The sequence below is a fragment of the Meles meles genome, chromosome 18 (assembly GCF_922984935.1).
Source record: "Meles meles chromosome 18, mMelMel3.1 paternal haplotype, whole genome shotgun sequence".
In the NCBI taxonomy this organism is placed as follows: Eukaryota; Metazoa; Chordata; class Mammalia; order Carnivora; family Mustelidae; genus Meles; species Meles meles.
The window spans coordinates 30,160,412-30,176,681 of NC_060083.1; positions in this window are offsets into that span (position 1 = coordinate 30,160,412).

A 16,270-nucleotide genomic window follows, 5' to 3' on the forward strand; every position below is an offset into this window, starting at 1 on the left:
ATTTAAAAGTTAGAAACATTAGTGAGTTAGGATTTACCATAACTTGGCATCATAACTGCCTTTGTAATATAAATGATGGACTTTTCTAGGTCACCTCTTCAGCCATGGGATGAAAAGCATTCCTCATCCATTCATTCATTCATTCATCCATGATGATTAAGAGCCGAAATCTTGAAGCCCAAAGCCTGTAGAAAAAGTTCTGCCACTGTTTCATTGGTTTCAAAGTAAAATTTAGTCCAAAATGAAATTAATTTCTCTCTCAGTTTTCTTATTGTAAAATGAGGATAATAAAAGTACTTTTCTCCTAAAGTGTCTGATGAATGAAACAGTGTAGGTATAGGGCTTGCCATAGTGCTTATTAATGTTGGCTGTTAAAATACTTTCAAAAATCATTATTGAGCACCTGCGTGCTCATCTGAGTGTGTTCCTGGTCTTTGGTAGGCCTGGGATACAAATATGAATAAGATACCTGCCTGTCCCCCAAGATTCCTGAAGAGAGGCAATAAAGGAAACATTTCCAACAGAATAAGATAAAATACAATGGAGGTAATTGCTTGAATAAGGTATGTATCAACTAGGGCACAATAAGAGCTCTGCAGGAAGAGCACCAAAATCAGAGAAGGTGTCTTAAAGTAGGTAGCATTTGAAATCAGATTTGAAGGATAAAATGAATTCTTACAAAGGCCTTTGAAGCAGTTAAATCTTATTAAGCCCAATTCAGATCCAAAAGCCACATATCAAAGTCAGTTATACAACCAAGACTAATTTAATCCAGGAGCTCAAATCAGTTGAAGTCCATATCCTTTCTGAGAGCCAGCACCAGGAGACAGCAATCCTCAGACCCCATAAGGTAAGAACCCCTCTCCTCATCTCTCTTTCCCTGATAGAATCCTCAGACCTTTGTTCCCACTGCTTCTGTCACTCTGAAATATCCTCCCCCACCTTTTATCTAAAACATATCCCTCCTCTTTAGAAGTCTTGCCCTCCACTGCTCAGCCCCCAACTTGAGCACCTTCCTCAGGACTTCCAGAGGCAGCTAGAATCTCCTGAAACCTACCAGATGCAAAGTAACATTTGACCTTTCTTTAGACTATCAGTCTTCTGGAAAAGGAGAGAGAGATAGGAGACAAGGGAAGAAGACCCAGGAGAAAGCATCTCAGAGAAGATCATGAAAGGAGCAAGACAGAAAGAGAGAGATGAAAAAGCAAAAGAGAGAAATCGAGAGAGAGAATGGAGAAGCAAGTGGAGGGAAAGGGCACCAAACATGAGAGGAATGGAATTATCATGGGGAGAAGAGAAAAGATCAATGTTAGCACGCAGAGAACATGTCAGTAACCACCTACCTTCTCTTAAAACATTATTTTGTGCAATTTTAAAAGTAATGGAAATAAATTAAAACAGTATACACACATTGTCAAAAAAAGATACAAAAAAGTATCTTCTATTTGGAAGATGCAATAAAGTGTAAAGAGGAAAAACATTTAAACGCACATTATTTTTAAAATGCCCATGTCATCATTCAAAATCAACCATCTCTTAACATATTGATTTTTTTCTTTCCAGACTTTTCCATATATATTACATGAATATAGTCATATAATATAATATATTATATATTTATATAATATATAAATTATATATAATATATACTGTAACTATATATACTATATATAATATATTTAATATATTTATTTGTGTAAATAATATATATTTCCATAAATATATCCCCACAGAGCTGAAGTTATAGTATATACACATTTTACTTACTTATAGTATATACTTACTTATACTATATACACATTTTACTTACTATCTAGTATGCGTGTCCGGTCAGGTATAGACAAGGCATAGGGTATACAAAGAGCACATAATCTTGCTAGATATGGCAATTGGAGAGTTGGACCAACTGAGATCAAAACTCCACACCACTGCCTGCTAACTCCCTAACTTCCAATTACTCATTAGTAAAATGCGTGTGCAAAATTAGCACCTAAATGTTAAAGTTGTAGCAATTAAAAGAGATAATCTAAGTAAAATAGGAGAGTCAATCAGGAACGTTACGGTGAATGTTAGATATTGTCTGGACAATAATCACTTGTTGTCTTTGACTCTCTAAAACTACATTTGTTTGTTCAATGATCTACATTTAAAATTGTTCTTTAACTCCTTTGCCCTTTTAAGGACTCCTTTCTGAATGGGATAGTGGATGTGACTGGCCTCCAGGAAGGGTGACAGTTACATCATCTAAGCAAAGATAGTGCAGGAAAGAGCAAAGTCTGACCCTAAGACTAATGTTCCCCACCTGTTCTGAAAAATCACAGGGTCTAGAGCAGAGCTATCCAGTGGAAATATAACATTAGCTAAAGAAGTAATTTAAAAATTTTCGGTAGCCACATTAAAAAAGATAAAAAAGAAACAGGTGAGATTAATTTTAATTATTTATTTATCCCAATATAACAGAAATATTATTATTTCACATGTAATCAATATAAAAAATTATTGAAATGGGGTCCCTAGGTGGCTGTTGGTTGAGCACCCGACTCTTGGTTTTGGCTCAGGTCATTATCTCAGGGTTGTGGAATCAAGCCCTCCATCCGGCTCCATGCTCAGCCCAAGGTCTGCTTGGGATTCTCTCTCTCCCTCTCCCTGGGTGCCTCCCCCTACTTGCATACACTCTTGTGTGTTCTGTCTCTCTCTCAAATAAATAAATCGTTTTTAAAATTGAGATAATTTTTCTTTTTATTCTTTTTTTTTTTAAAGATTTTATTTATTTGACAGAAATAGAGTAGGCAGAGAGGCAGGAAGAGAGAGAGAGGAGGAAGCAGGCTCCCCAGTGAGCAGAGAGCCCAATGAGGGGCTTGATCCCAGGACCATGGGATCATGACCTGAGCTGAAGGCAGAGGCTTTAACCCACTGAGCCACCCAGGCGCCCCTTGTCTTTTTTTTTTTTTAACCAAACTTTTCAAAATCCCTGTGTGTATTTTTACTTAGAGTATATTTCATTTCACACAAGCCACATTTCAAGTGCCCAATAGCAACATAGGTTAGTAGCTACTGTGTTGGATAACACGCGTCTACGAAAGCTGCAAGTTAAAGACCAATTAAGCTATGGAGTGAATGATCTTGAGCCTGGGGACAATACTGATTTTCTGAAGGTCATGTTAATGGTTTCATGTTGTACTTAATTCAATTTTTTATAAAAAAAGCTGAGTGAATGCACAGACACTACTTTGTTGAATATAGAAATAAACAAAGTAAATTAGCAAGTTGAGCCAATTAAGAAAACGTTTCAGTTCTAAGTGTCAAATATCCTAAACTGTCTTAAAAGTTGGCCTGACTTGCCATTTTTCTTAGTAGTGTAGCATCTACTCTCAAACTCAAGTTTCTTGATATTTTTTTTCTAATAATAAATTTGAAGTCAATTCCCTCTAATTTCCTCACTTTGAAATTTGGTTTGTAAACCCTCGTAAGCGAATCTGATACCCCCTTCCTTCATCTTTATTCTACTTGAGCTGGTCATTTGACTGCCCTGGATCTCAGTTTTCTCAATTATGAAGAAATTTGATTAAATAATTGCTATGATTTAACACCTAATATGTAACACTTAATATATGTCAGGCACTGGGTTAAGTATTTTGTTAAGTATTTAATAGATAAATTATCTATTATCCTTTCCACAACCTTCTGAGGTAAGTACTGTATTATCCCACTTTTCTAGATTGGGATACTGAGGTTTAGAGAACAGCTTGCCCAAGGTCTATAAAAGTATGCTACTGAAGCCTAATCCATAGGGAAGGGCTCAAAGAAACTTCCTGTAGGGACAGCTGAAACTGAATCTTGAAGGATGAGTTGAGTTGAGTTAGGAAAAGATTCAGGTGAAAGAGGAAAGAGAGGGACAGAAGGAAGAGTTGGGGAGGTGGTTGGGGAGTGGATAATGACTGGAAAGATTGATGTTAGTAAGAAAAGATACATGACTGAAGAAGAAACCCCAAGGCCAAATTATGAAGAGTTTGGATTTCATCAGAAGAGAATGAGTAACCATTGAAGAATTTTTTTTTAAGATTTTATTTATTTATTTGACAGACAGAGATCACAGGCAGGCAGAGAGAGAGGAAGGGAAGCAGGCTCTCTGCTGAGCCCGAGAGCCCGAGAGCCCAACGCGGGGCTCGATCCCAGGACCCTGGAGCTGAAGGCAGAGGCTTTAACGCACTGAGCCACCCAGGCACCCCACCATTGAAGAAATTTAAACATGACAGTACTGAGCTAAGATTTGTTTTTAGAAGTAAGATGCCAGGATACTTGTTGGGGGCATTATGGAAATCCAGGCAGGAATTAAAGAGGCCTGAGCTAATTAAGAGGGGCTTATCTAAAGAGAGATTGAGGGGCATCTGGGTAGCTCAGTCAGTTAAGAGTCTGCCTTGACTCCGGTCATGACCCCAGGATCCTGGGATCAAGCCCCACATCAGGCTCCTTGATCCGCAGGGAGCCTGCTTCTCCCTCTTCCCTGCTCATGCTCTCTCTCTCTCTTGCTCTCTCACTCTCAAATAAATAAATAAAATCTTAAAAACAAAAAAAAGTGAGATTGAGCCCCTGGAGGTCAAGCCCCACATGAGGCTCCAGGGTGGGTGTGAGGCAGCTTAAGATTCTCTCCCTCTGCCCCTCCCTCACCCCTGAAAGAAAGAAAGAGAGAGAGATAAAAAGAAAGGAAGAAAAAGAGAGAAAGAAAGAAAGAAAGAAAAGAAACATCCTTCAGCTTCACATTTATTCCCTCTATTAAGGCATCAGCAAGGAAGATAGGGAAGTAGAGAAAATTGCTTTTGCAAAATGCTGAGCATTCCTTTCTTACTAAGCAGATGATTTTTCTCAGAATAGCAGCCAATGTTGAGAGAAGAGACAAGCGCAGTTCTCTGAACCTTCTCCTCCTGCTAAAAAGTTCCAGACAGGACTTTGATCTCACAGGATAATTATTCCTACCCAGATATAAACCGGTTTGCAATTTTATTGTTCCCTTCCCCCAAGAAAAGGTTCACAGGAATTCAAAAGAGGTAATGAGCCAATAAAATAGGAATATTATTCTAGAATCTCTTATTTCTACCATATAGGACTTACATGTATGTAAGGGATTTAATAGTAACATAGAGGAAGGTAATAGCTTCATACCATTTCTACCACTAGCTCTGACATCCATTCATCCGCTCATTCATTCAATTAACACCTGTTGATATTTACTATAAGCAGAGTTCTGAGATAGGTGCTATGATAAGGCAATATGCAACAGTGCATCAGAAATAGATCTGGGGGTGCCTGGATGGCTCAGTGGGTTAAGTCTCTGCCTTCAGCTCAGGTCATGATCTCAGAGTCCTGGGATCAAGCCCCGCATCAGTCTCTCTGCTTGGCGGGGTGCCTGCTTCCCCCTCTCTCTCTGCCTGCCTCTCTGCCTAGTTGTGATCTCTCTCTCTGCGTCAAATAAATAAATAAAATCTTTTTTAAAAAAAAGAAATAGATCTGAATCTGAAGAAGCTTATTAATTCTCAGACAGTAAGATATGTTAAATAACTATAAGTTGGGTTTTAAAATGCCTAGAATGGGTGTAGATAAAATATTATGGAATCTAAAGAAGATGGGGTTACCCCCAAGTAATGGGAAACAAGAGGTTAGTGGAATAAAACTTTGCATTTAAAATGGACAATAATTTATGTATAAGATTTGGACTTGCAGAGATTTGGGAAAGAGCAATTTAGGCCACTATTTCCCAAAGTAGACTTTGAAAACAAGGTTCTGAAGAATATTGGAAATTCCAGGTAAACAGCATTTTGGGTTGTGCTGGTAAGTGGCCTATTTGTTCTCAGATTGATTTCCTTCTCTCCTGCTGCCATGTTTTGTATTTCAAGAAGCTGCTCCTTAAAAATGACATTTCTCAGGCTCTCTTATCAATTTCTTTGTGGTTTGGTTTGGCCACTGAAGGCAAGGGCAGCAGATGAGGAACAATGGGCAGGGTAGATCTTTCCTTCTCCCTGTACTTCAGATAGTATCTCCTGTAGTGGCTGCATCCCCTTTGTGGCTCCAACTGCAGATGAACAGTCCTTCTCTTGGTGGACCCAGCGTCTACTGGGTAGGCCTGGCTCCTGGGCTGTTGTGTTTCTTATCTACTGATGCATGTTAAGCTATCTTGAAACTTCACATCTTAAAACAACAAAAATTTTACTATGTCGCACAATTCCTAAGGTTTAGTAATCTGAGAGTGACTTAGCCAGGTGATTCTGGCTCAAGGTCTCACATGAGGTTGCAGTCAAGATTTGGCTGGGGCTCCAGTTGTCTCAAGGCCAGAGTAGGGCTGCAGAGTTCACTTCCAAGTTCATTGACACGGTTGTTGGCAGGACACAGCTCCTAGCTGACATTGGCCAGAGACTTGGGTATTCTGCCAGGTGGCCTCCTCACAGCTGCATACAACATGGCAACTTGTTTCTCCAACAGGAAGCTACCCAAGAGATAGAGATACCAGAAAAGAAGCTGCAGTCTTTTTAATACCCTAATCTCAGAACTAACAAACCATCACTTCTGTCACATGCTACGGATAACACAGACTAACTGTGATAGAGTGTGGAAGGGACACACACAAGGCTATGAATACCAACAGGCAAGGATATGAGGGCTCTCTTGGAGGCTAGTTACCACAGTAAATCCTGTGGTCCCCAATGATTCATGTCCCTCTCACATGTAAAGTATATTTACTTTCTCCCAAAGTCACCAAAAGTCTCTTATACAATAGCTTGAAGTCAGCATGTCATCATCTAAATCAAGTCCCAGGGCAGCTGAGGCTCCCTGAGTATGGTTCCTTAAATATAGCTTCTTGAATACAGTCCCTCTCCTCCGTAGAATCTAAAGCAATACTATCTGCCCTACATTCACCCAACATACAATGGAGAGACAGGCATAATAGTGTAACTGCTATAGATATTCCTGCTTAAAAAGAGGGAAAATGGCAGGCACAGAGGAGTCACTTGTCCATTGTAATTCCTAAATCCAGCTGAGCAAATGTTGAAAGTTCCTTGATTAAGTCTTAAGGTCTCAGAATAATTCTCCCTGACTCTGAGCTTCATGTTTTGGGGTCTTGGTTCTGACTTCTGAGTCATTCACCCTTTTTCATGAAAGATAGCCCATGTTTACAGCTGAGGAGTTTTCTCAGCCTACTTCTTGCCAGTAGAACTTTGAGAGACTAAAGGCCTTTTTTCATTTTGTACTATCTCTATCTGTTTTGGTCCAAGATGAGAATGCTTCTGCATATACACTTCCTTTAAAAATTTTATGAGTTTTCTGTGACTCTTATTGGATTCACCCCAATTAAACAGAACGTACACCAACAAATATCTTTCTGATGACATGGCTGAAGGCTAATGACTCTAAGCTTCCTAGATGCTTTATCATTTTATTGAGAGACTATGTGAGACATACCTTTAGTTTCCTGAGAGGACATTTTATCTGAACAGAATAGTACTCTGACACACAACCTTAAATCTTTTTGAGAATCTGACAAAAGATTTTACAGTCACACCATTGCTTCATCTTTAGACTGTGTTTTACTGGCAATGCCCTGGACTTGATCTTTGCTCAGAAGCTGTATCTTAATGTTAGAATTGTTTACTATTTGGAAAGGTGAGAATTTTCAAAATCAGCAAATTCAGTCTCCTTTTTGTTGAAAGTTCTTCCTTTATTTTACTTCTGTCCTCCACAGGTTCCGATAGGAAACAAGAGGAGAGCTTTGCCTGGCACCAACTCATTAGACACATTTTCAACCTTTCAGTTACAGCAGGCAACAGTGTTGCTGAACTATTTGCCACTGTATAATAAGGACCCCTTTCCTCCAGTAGCAAATAACATTACCTCATTTTCTTGCAAGCCTTCACCTGAATCATGATACCTCTATTAATGGTTTCCTCAAGTACTTTGGACTTTCACTATCTCCAGAGTCCAGCCCTCAGTTCCAAAATCACTTCTGCATTTTAGGATTCTGTTACAGGAGAATCGTACTTCTAGGTACAAACACCTGCATTAATTATCTACTTCTATGAAACATATTATTCTGAAACTTACCAGTTTAAAACAGCAAATATGTTATTTATTATCTCACACACTTTCTGAGGATCAGGAATCCTGAGACCTGGCTTGGCTATGAGGCTCCGGCTCAGGCTTTTTCACGAAGATGCAATCAGACAAAATGTCAGCTAGAACTTCTGTTACCACAAGGCTTAACTGGGGCTGGAGAATCTACCAAAAAATTTTTACCACATCTGGGCAGCACTACCTCTTTCCTTAGTCCCTAGAGTCGAGCAGGTAGCATCTCCCTCATATTGCTCATCTGTGGGCTGTCCCACTGTTACTCTTTGAATTCCTCTAAAATGTTAAAAACTAGTTTCTCATGTCAGATTCCTTTTATTGATTCCCTGGCATAGGTGCTGTTTTCTGTTCTGGATCCTGATTCATACGTTAGTCAACTAAGTCTTGTTGAGTTGAACAAAGTTTTGTTTGAGGTGAACAGATTTCTTTACTGTGGAACTTTTCAGAGCCCTTAATATGCTAAATACATTCTAAACCTCCCTGAGAAATCTACAACAGACAGCATTTCCCAAATTCCTTTTATCAAAAGCCCTGCTTTTGTTGTTGTTGTTGTTTTGGTTTGGTTTTAAATGCACCTAATAGCGAGGATTAGAAACATCATAGTTTGGGGCGCCTGGGTGGCTCAGTGGGTTAAGCCGCTGCCTTCAGCTCAGGTCATGATCTCAGGGTCCTGGAATCGAGGCCCACATCGGGCTCCTTGCTCAGTGGTGAGCCTGCTTCTCCCTCTGCCTCTGCCTGCCTCTCTGTCTACTTGTGATCTCTGTCTCTCTCTCTGTCAAATAAATAAAGAAATAAATAAAATCTTAAAAAAAAAAAGAAACATCATAGTTCAATTTGACTGGAACAATGAGCTTGTGAAGGAAAGCAGTAGAAAACATGGTGAGAAGAGGATGGAGGCTGAATCACATAGGGCAAGGTGTTTGAACTTGATCCTATAGGCACTGGGGAGTCACTGAAGGTTGCCTCCTGTTAGGTGCAAAGTTAGAATTGTTGAGCTAAACTGTTTAATTATAGTAATACCCTTTATTTTCCTTTTATATGCAGAATTACCTAGTATAATTAGTGAAATAGAGAAAAGAGAATGATATTTCCTCGGGAGGAAAGAAAACGTTTCAATGTATGCCCCTAAAAACCAGTTTTGTCAGAGAAGTTAAAAGATAGAGGAATTCCTAGGAAGATGTTGCTGCGGCTGAGGTCGAAGAGGTTGCTGCCTGCGTTCTCCTCAAGGATTTTGATGGATTCCTTTCTCACATTGAGGTCCTTCATCCATTTTGAGTCTATTTTCGTGTGTGGTGTAAGGAAGTGGTCCAATTTCATTTTTCTGCATGTGGCTGTCCAATTTTCCCAGCACCATTTATTGAAGAGGCTGTCTTTTTTCCATTGGACATTCTTTCCTGCTTTGTCGAAGATTAGTTGACCATAGAGTTGAGGGTCGATTTCTGGGCTCTCTATTCTGTTCCACTGGTCTATGTGTCTGTTTTTGTGCCAGTACCATGCTGTCTTGATGATGACAGCTTTGTAATAGAGCTTGAAGTCCGGAATTGTGATGCCACCAACTTTGGCTTTGTTCTTCAATATTCCTTTGGCTATTCGAGGTCTTTTCTGGTTCCATATAAATTTTAGGATTATTTGTTCCATTTCTTTGAAAAAAATGGATGGTATTTTGATAGGGATTGCATTAAATGTGTAGATTGCTTTAGGTAGCATAGACATTTTCACAATATTTATTCTTCCAATCCAGGAGCATGGAACATTTTTCCATTTTTTTGTGTCTTCCTCAATTTCTTTCATGAGTACTTTATAATTTTCTGTGTATAGATTCTTAGTCTCTTTGGTTAGGTTTATTCCTAGGTATCTTATAGTTTTGGGTACAATTGTAAATGGGATTGACTCCTTAATTTCTCTTTCTTCAGTCTTGTTGTTGGTGTACAGAAATGCAACTGATTTCTGTGCATTGATTTTATATCCTGACACTTTACTGAATTCCTGGACAAGTTCTAGCAGTTTTGGAGTGGAGTCTTTTGGGTTTTCCACATATAGTATCATATCATCTGCGAAGAGTGATAGTTTGACTTCTTCTTTACCAATTTGGATGCCTTTAATTTCTTTTTGTTGTCTGATTGCTGAGGCTAGGACTTCTAATACTATGTTGAATAGCAGTGGTGATAATGGACATCCCTGCCGTGTTCCTGACCTTAATGGAAAAGCTTTCAGTTTTTCTCCATTGAGAATGATATTTGCGGTGGGTTTTTCATAGATGGCTTTGATAATATTGAGGTATGTGCCCTCTATCCCTACACTTTGAAGAGTTTTGATCAGGAAGGGATGCTGTACTTTGTCAAATGCTTTTTCAGCATCTATTGAGAGTATCATATGGTTCTTGTTCTTTCTTTTATTAATGTGTTCTATCACATTGATTGATTTGCGGATGTTGAACCAACCCTGCAGCCCTGGAATAAATCCCACTTGATCGTGGTGAATAATCCTTTTAATGTACTGTTGAATCCTATTGGCTAGTATTTTGGCGAGAATTTTTGCGTCTGTGTTCATCTTCCTAGGAACAACGGCAAAGGCAAGGGAAGCAAGGGCGAAAATGAACTATTGGGATTTCATCAAGATCAAAAGCTTTTGCACAGCAAAGGAAACAGTTAACAAAACCAAAAGACAGCTGACAGAATGGGAGAAGATATTTGCAAACGACATATCAGATAAAGGGCTAGTATCCAAAATCTATAAGGAACTTAGCAAACTCAACACCCAAAGAACAAACAATCCAATCAAGAAATGGGCAGAGGACATGAACAGACATTTCTGCAAAGAAGACATCCAGATGGCCAACAGACACATGAAAAAGTGCTCCACGTCACTCGGCATCAGGGAAATACAAATCAAAACCACAATGAGATATCACCTCACACCAGTCAGAATGGCTAAAATTAACAAGTCAGGAAATGACAGATGCTGGAGAGGATGTGGAGAAAGGGGAACCCTCCTCCACTGTTGGTGGGAATGCAAGCTGGTGCAACCACTCTGGAAAACAGCATGGAGGTTCCTCAAAATGTTGAAAATAGAACTACCCTATGACCCAGCAATTGCACTACTGGGTATTTACCCTAAAGATACAAACGTAGTGATCCGAAGGGGCACGTGTACCCGAATGTTTATAGCAGCAATGTCTACAATAGCCAGACTATGGAAAGAACCTAGATGTCCATCAACAAATGAATGGATCAAGAAGATGTGGTATATATACACAATGGAATACTATGCAGCCATCAAAAGAAATGAAATCTTGCCATTTGCGACGACGTGGATGGAACTAGAGCGTATCATGCTTAGTGAAATAAGTCAATCGGAGAAAGACAACTGTCATATGATCTCCCTGATATGAGGATATGGAGAAGCAACATGGGGGGGTAGGGGGATAGGAGAAGAATAAATGAAACAAGATGGGATTGGGAGGGAGACAAACCATAAATGACTCTTAATCTCACAAAACAAACTGGGGGTTGCTGGGGGGAGGTGGGATTGGGAGAGGGGGAGCGGGCTATGGACATTGGGGAGGGGAGGCGAACCATAAGAGACTATGGACTCTGAAAAACAACCTGAGGGTTTTGAAGGGTCAGGGGTGGGAGGTTGGGGGAACAGGTGGTGGGTGATGGGGAGGGCACGTTTTGCATGGAGCACTGGGTGTTGTGCAAAAAGAATGAATACTGTTACACTGAAAAAATTAATAAAAAGGGAAAAAAATGTTCTCTAATAAAAAAAAAATAAAAAAATAAAAAAATAAAAGATAGAGGAATTCTTTTGAAAAGAATTGGTGATAATAAAAGAAGATGGATGGGGTGCCTGGGTGGCTCAGTGGGTTAAAGCCTCTGCCTTCGGCTCAGGTCGTGATCCCAGGGTCCTGGGATCCATCGGGCTCTCTAGTCAGTGGGGAGCCTGCTTCCCCCCACCCCTGCCCGCCTCTCTGCCTACTTGTGATCTCTCTCTGTCAAATAAATAAAATCTTTTAAAAAATCAAAAAGTATATAAAATTGTTAAGGTACAAATATATGCAAAGTAAATAGTTTCTCTGTTCAGCAGGGATCCTGCTTCCCTTCCTCTCTCTCTGCCTGCCTCTGTGCCTACCAGTGATCTCTGTCTGTCAAATAAATAAATAAATAAATAAATCTTCCAAAAAAGAAAAGAAGATGGAAGTATATCTCAAGGAAACAACGAGCTAGTAATTAGAGTATAGACATCTTTTGAGAAAAGAAATATTTAAATGTTAGTATGTACATTAGTTACCTATTTCTGTAAAACAAATTATCCCCAAACTGTGTGGCTCAAACAATAACATTTATTATCTTTCATAGCTGTGGCTCTTTGGTTCTAGCTTAGAGATTCTCATGAGGTTAAGTCAGATGGTGGTTGTGCCTACAATCATCTGAAGGCTTGACGGAGGCTCCTAGACCTGCTTCCAAGGTGGCTCACTTACATCAATGGCAAGTTAGTGCTGGTTGTTAACAGGAGGCTTCAGTTTCTCTTCACATAGGTTAATTTTCAGGGGTCCTTGCATTCATGGTGACTGCCTTTCCCCAGAGCAAGGGACCGAAGGAGCCATGGCAAAAATTATATTGTCTTTTCTTGTTTAGCCTCAGAAGGCCTACATTGTCACTTCTATAATAATCTGTCACAAAAATCAGCCCTGATTCAATGTAGGAGGGAAAATATCAAGATATGAGGATCAGCCTATGTTATCTTGGACGATAGCTACCAGAGCATATTTTCTATCTTTCTAGATGCCTCTGTTAATATACTTTCCCTCAAACAAAGCTACTTTCAAGACATCTTGGATAGCCAAATCATGTAGTCATATTGAAAGTACCATATTCTCTGGTCAAATTGTAAAAAATTTCAGTGCAAGGTTTGCCAGTATTCTAGATTTCTGTTTTCAAAAAATGTATGGGATTTCTTATTGCAAAAGTTAAGCAAGCCAGGAATCTCTCAAGAACAAAGATTTATCTGAAGACTGAAATTTCATCATTGATGAAGAAAAGTAGTTTGTGGTACCAGTTATTTTATTCCTCTACTCACTACTCACTGTAAACAAATTCATCTTTTGGGAGGGGGCAGGTATATATATCTGACAGGCTTGATTTTAGAAGGCCTCTTTTTAAGTACATGAAAATTATATAAATAATCAGTAACTTTTTTTCTTTGAAAAGTCCCAAACTGCATTCATTCAAAATCTGTACCTTTTAATGTGGGATAAGATACTAAAAGTATATGACCAGAATAAATGTTGACATTTTATTTAATAAAAAGACTTACATTTTTCTTACAAGAACAACCTTGACCTCTTCTCTAGGAGACTATTCCAAAGGTAAACTATTGCAGTTTCCCTCAATGATGTGCCAAATAAAGGCAGTATGGTATATGAAAAACATAAACTTTGGAATTCAAGATTTTTATCCTGACTCTGCTAGTCGTGTGACCTTGTGCAAGTTACCAAACTTCTCTAAACCTCTGTTTACTAATCTGTAGAATGGGGGAACTATATCTATACTGAGGATTAAATTATATAATACTTAGCAAAATGCCTGTCAGAGTGAGGGCTCAACAAATGACAGTTACTCTTTACAGCCTTTATTTATTTTTTTAAATTTCTTTTCAGTGTTCCTGAATTCATTGTTTATGTACCACACCCAGTGCTCCTTGCCAATACGTGCCTTCTATAATACTCACCACCAGGCTCACCCAGCCTCCCATATCCCTCCCCTCCAAAACCCTCAGACTGTCTCTCAGAGTCCACAGTCTCTCATGGTTTGTTTCCCCCTCCAATTTCCCCCAACTCCCTTCACCTCTTTAGCTCCCCATATCCTCCACGGTATTGTCTCAAATGATAGTTACTCTTAACAATTTGAGCAAGCAATGCTACTACCCATGAGTTCACCTTTCAGTCTTCAGTTCTTATCTACTCCTGGTGCTACATAGCATCTGTGATTAGTGAATTTTTTAAAGTTTATTTTTAAAAAATTTATTTTCATTCCAGTAATTAGCACATAGTGTTATATTAGTTTCAAGTGTACAATATAGTGATCAACAATTCCACACATCACCCAGTGTTCTTCTCAACAAGAGTACTCCTTAATCCCCATCACCTATTTAACCCATCCCCCCATCTGATAACTATTAGTTTGTTCTGAATAATTAGGAGTACGTTTCTTGACTTCTCTATTATTTTTCTCCCTTTGCTTGTTTGTTTCATTTCTGAAATTTCACATATGAATGAAATCATATCGCATTTTCTTTCTCTGACTGACTTATTCTACTTAGCATTATACTCTCTAGCTCCTTCCACATGGTTACAACTGGCAAAATTCCATTCTTTTTTATGGATGGATAATATTCCTCTGCATGGGGGCACCTTGGTGACTCAGTGGGTTAAATCTTGGCCTTCGGCTCAGGTCATGATCTCAGGGCCCTGGGATCAGGCCCCACATTGGGCTCTCTGCTCGGCAGGGAGCCTGCTTCCCCCTCTCTCTCTGCCTGCCTCTCTGCCTACTTGTGATCTCTGTCTGTCAAATAAATAAATAAAATCTTTTAAAAAAAAATTCCTCTGCACGCACGCATGTGTGTGTGTATAACATTTATCCAGAGATGGATATAACGATGTGTATAACATCTTTATCCAATCAGTAGAGGGACATTTGAGTTGTTTTATCTTGGCTATTGTAAATAATTCTGCTATAAACATAGGAGTGCAGTGTCCAGTAGTATAATTGCTGGATCATAAGGTAGTTCTATTTTTAACTTTTTGAAGAACCTCCAAGCTGTTTTCCGCAGTGGCTATACCAGTTTGCATTCCCTCCAATAGGACACTAGGGTTCCTTTTTCTCCACATCCTTGCCAACACTTAAAGCTTCTGTGTTTTTTGTTTTAGCCATTCTGGCAGGTGTGAGGTGATACCTCATTATAGTTTTGATTTATATCTCCCTGATGATAAGTGATGATGAGCATCTTTTCATGTGTCTGTTGGCCATCTGTATGTCTTCTTCTTCTTCTTCTTCTTCTTCTTCTTCTTCTTTTTTTTTTAAGATTTACTTATTTATTTGAGAGAGAGAGAAAGAGAACAAGCACATGAGCAGGGAGGGGTGGGGCTAAGGGAGAGAGAAGGAGAAGCAGACTCCCCGCTGACCAGGAAGCCTGAGGCAGGGCTCAATCCCAGGACCCTGGGATCACGACCTGAGCTGAACGCAGACATTTAACCAACTGAACCACCCAGGTGCCCCCATCTGTATGCCTTTTTTGGAAAAATGTCTGTTCATGTCTTCTGCCCATTTTTTAATTGGATTATTTGTTTTTGAGGTGTTGAGTTTTTAAAGGGATATATATATATACATATGTGTGTGTGTATATACACACACACACACATATATACCCCTTTATCAGATATGTCATTTGCAAATATCTTCTCCCATTCTGTAGATTGACTCTTAGTTTTGTTGATCGTTTCCTTCACTGTGCAGAAGCTTTTATTTTTTTATAAATTTATTTATTTTTTTCAGCGTAACAGTATTCATTGTTTTTGCACAACACCCAGTGCTCCATGCAATACGTGCCCTCCCTATTACCCACCACCTGGTTCCCCCAACCTCCCACCCCCGCCCCTTCAAAACCCTCGGGTTGTTTTTCAGAGTCCATAGTCTCTTATGGCTCGCCTCCCCTTCCAATTTTTTTTTTTAAATAAACATATAATGTATTTTTATCCCCAGGGGCACAGGTCTGTGAATCGCCACGTTTACATACTTCACAGCACTCACGATAGCACATACCCTCCCCAATGTCCATAACCCCCTCCCCCTCTCCCAACCCCACCTCCCCCCAGCAACCCCCAGTTTGTTTTGTGAGATTAAGAGTCATTTATGGTTTGTCTCCCTCCCAATCCCATCTTGTTTCATTTATTCTTCTCCTATCCCCCTAACCCCCCATGTTGCATCTCTATGTCCTCATATCAGGGAGATCATATGACAGTTGTCTTTCTCCGATTGACTTATTTCACTAAGCATGATACCCTCTAGTTCCATCCACGTCGTCTCAAATGGCAAGATTTCATCTCTTTTGATGGCTGCATAGTATTCCATTGTGTATATATACCACATCTTCTTGA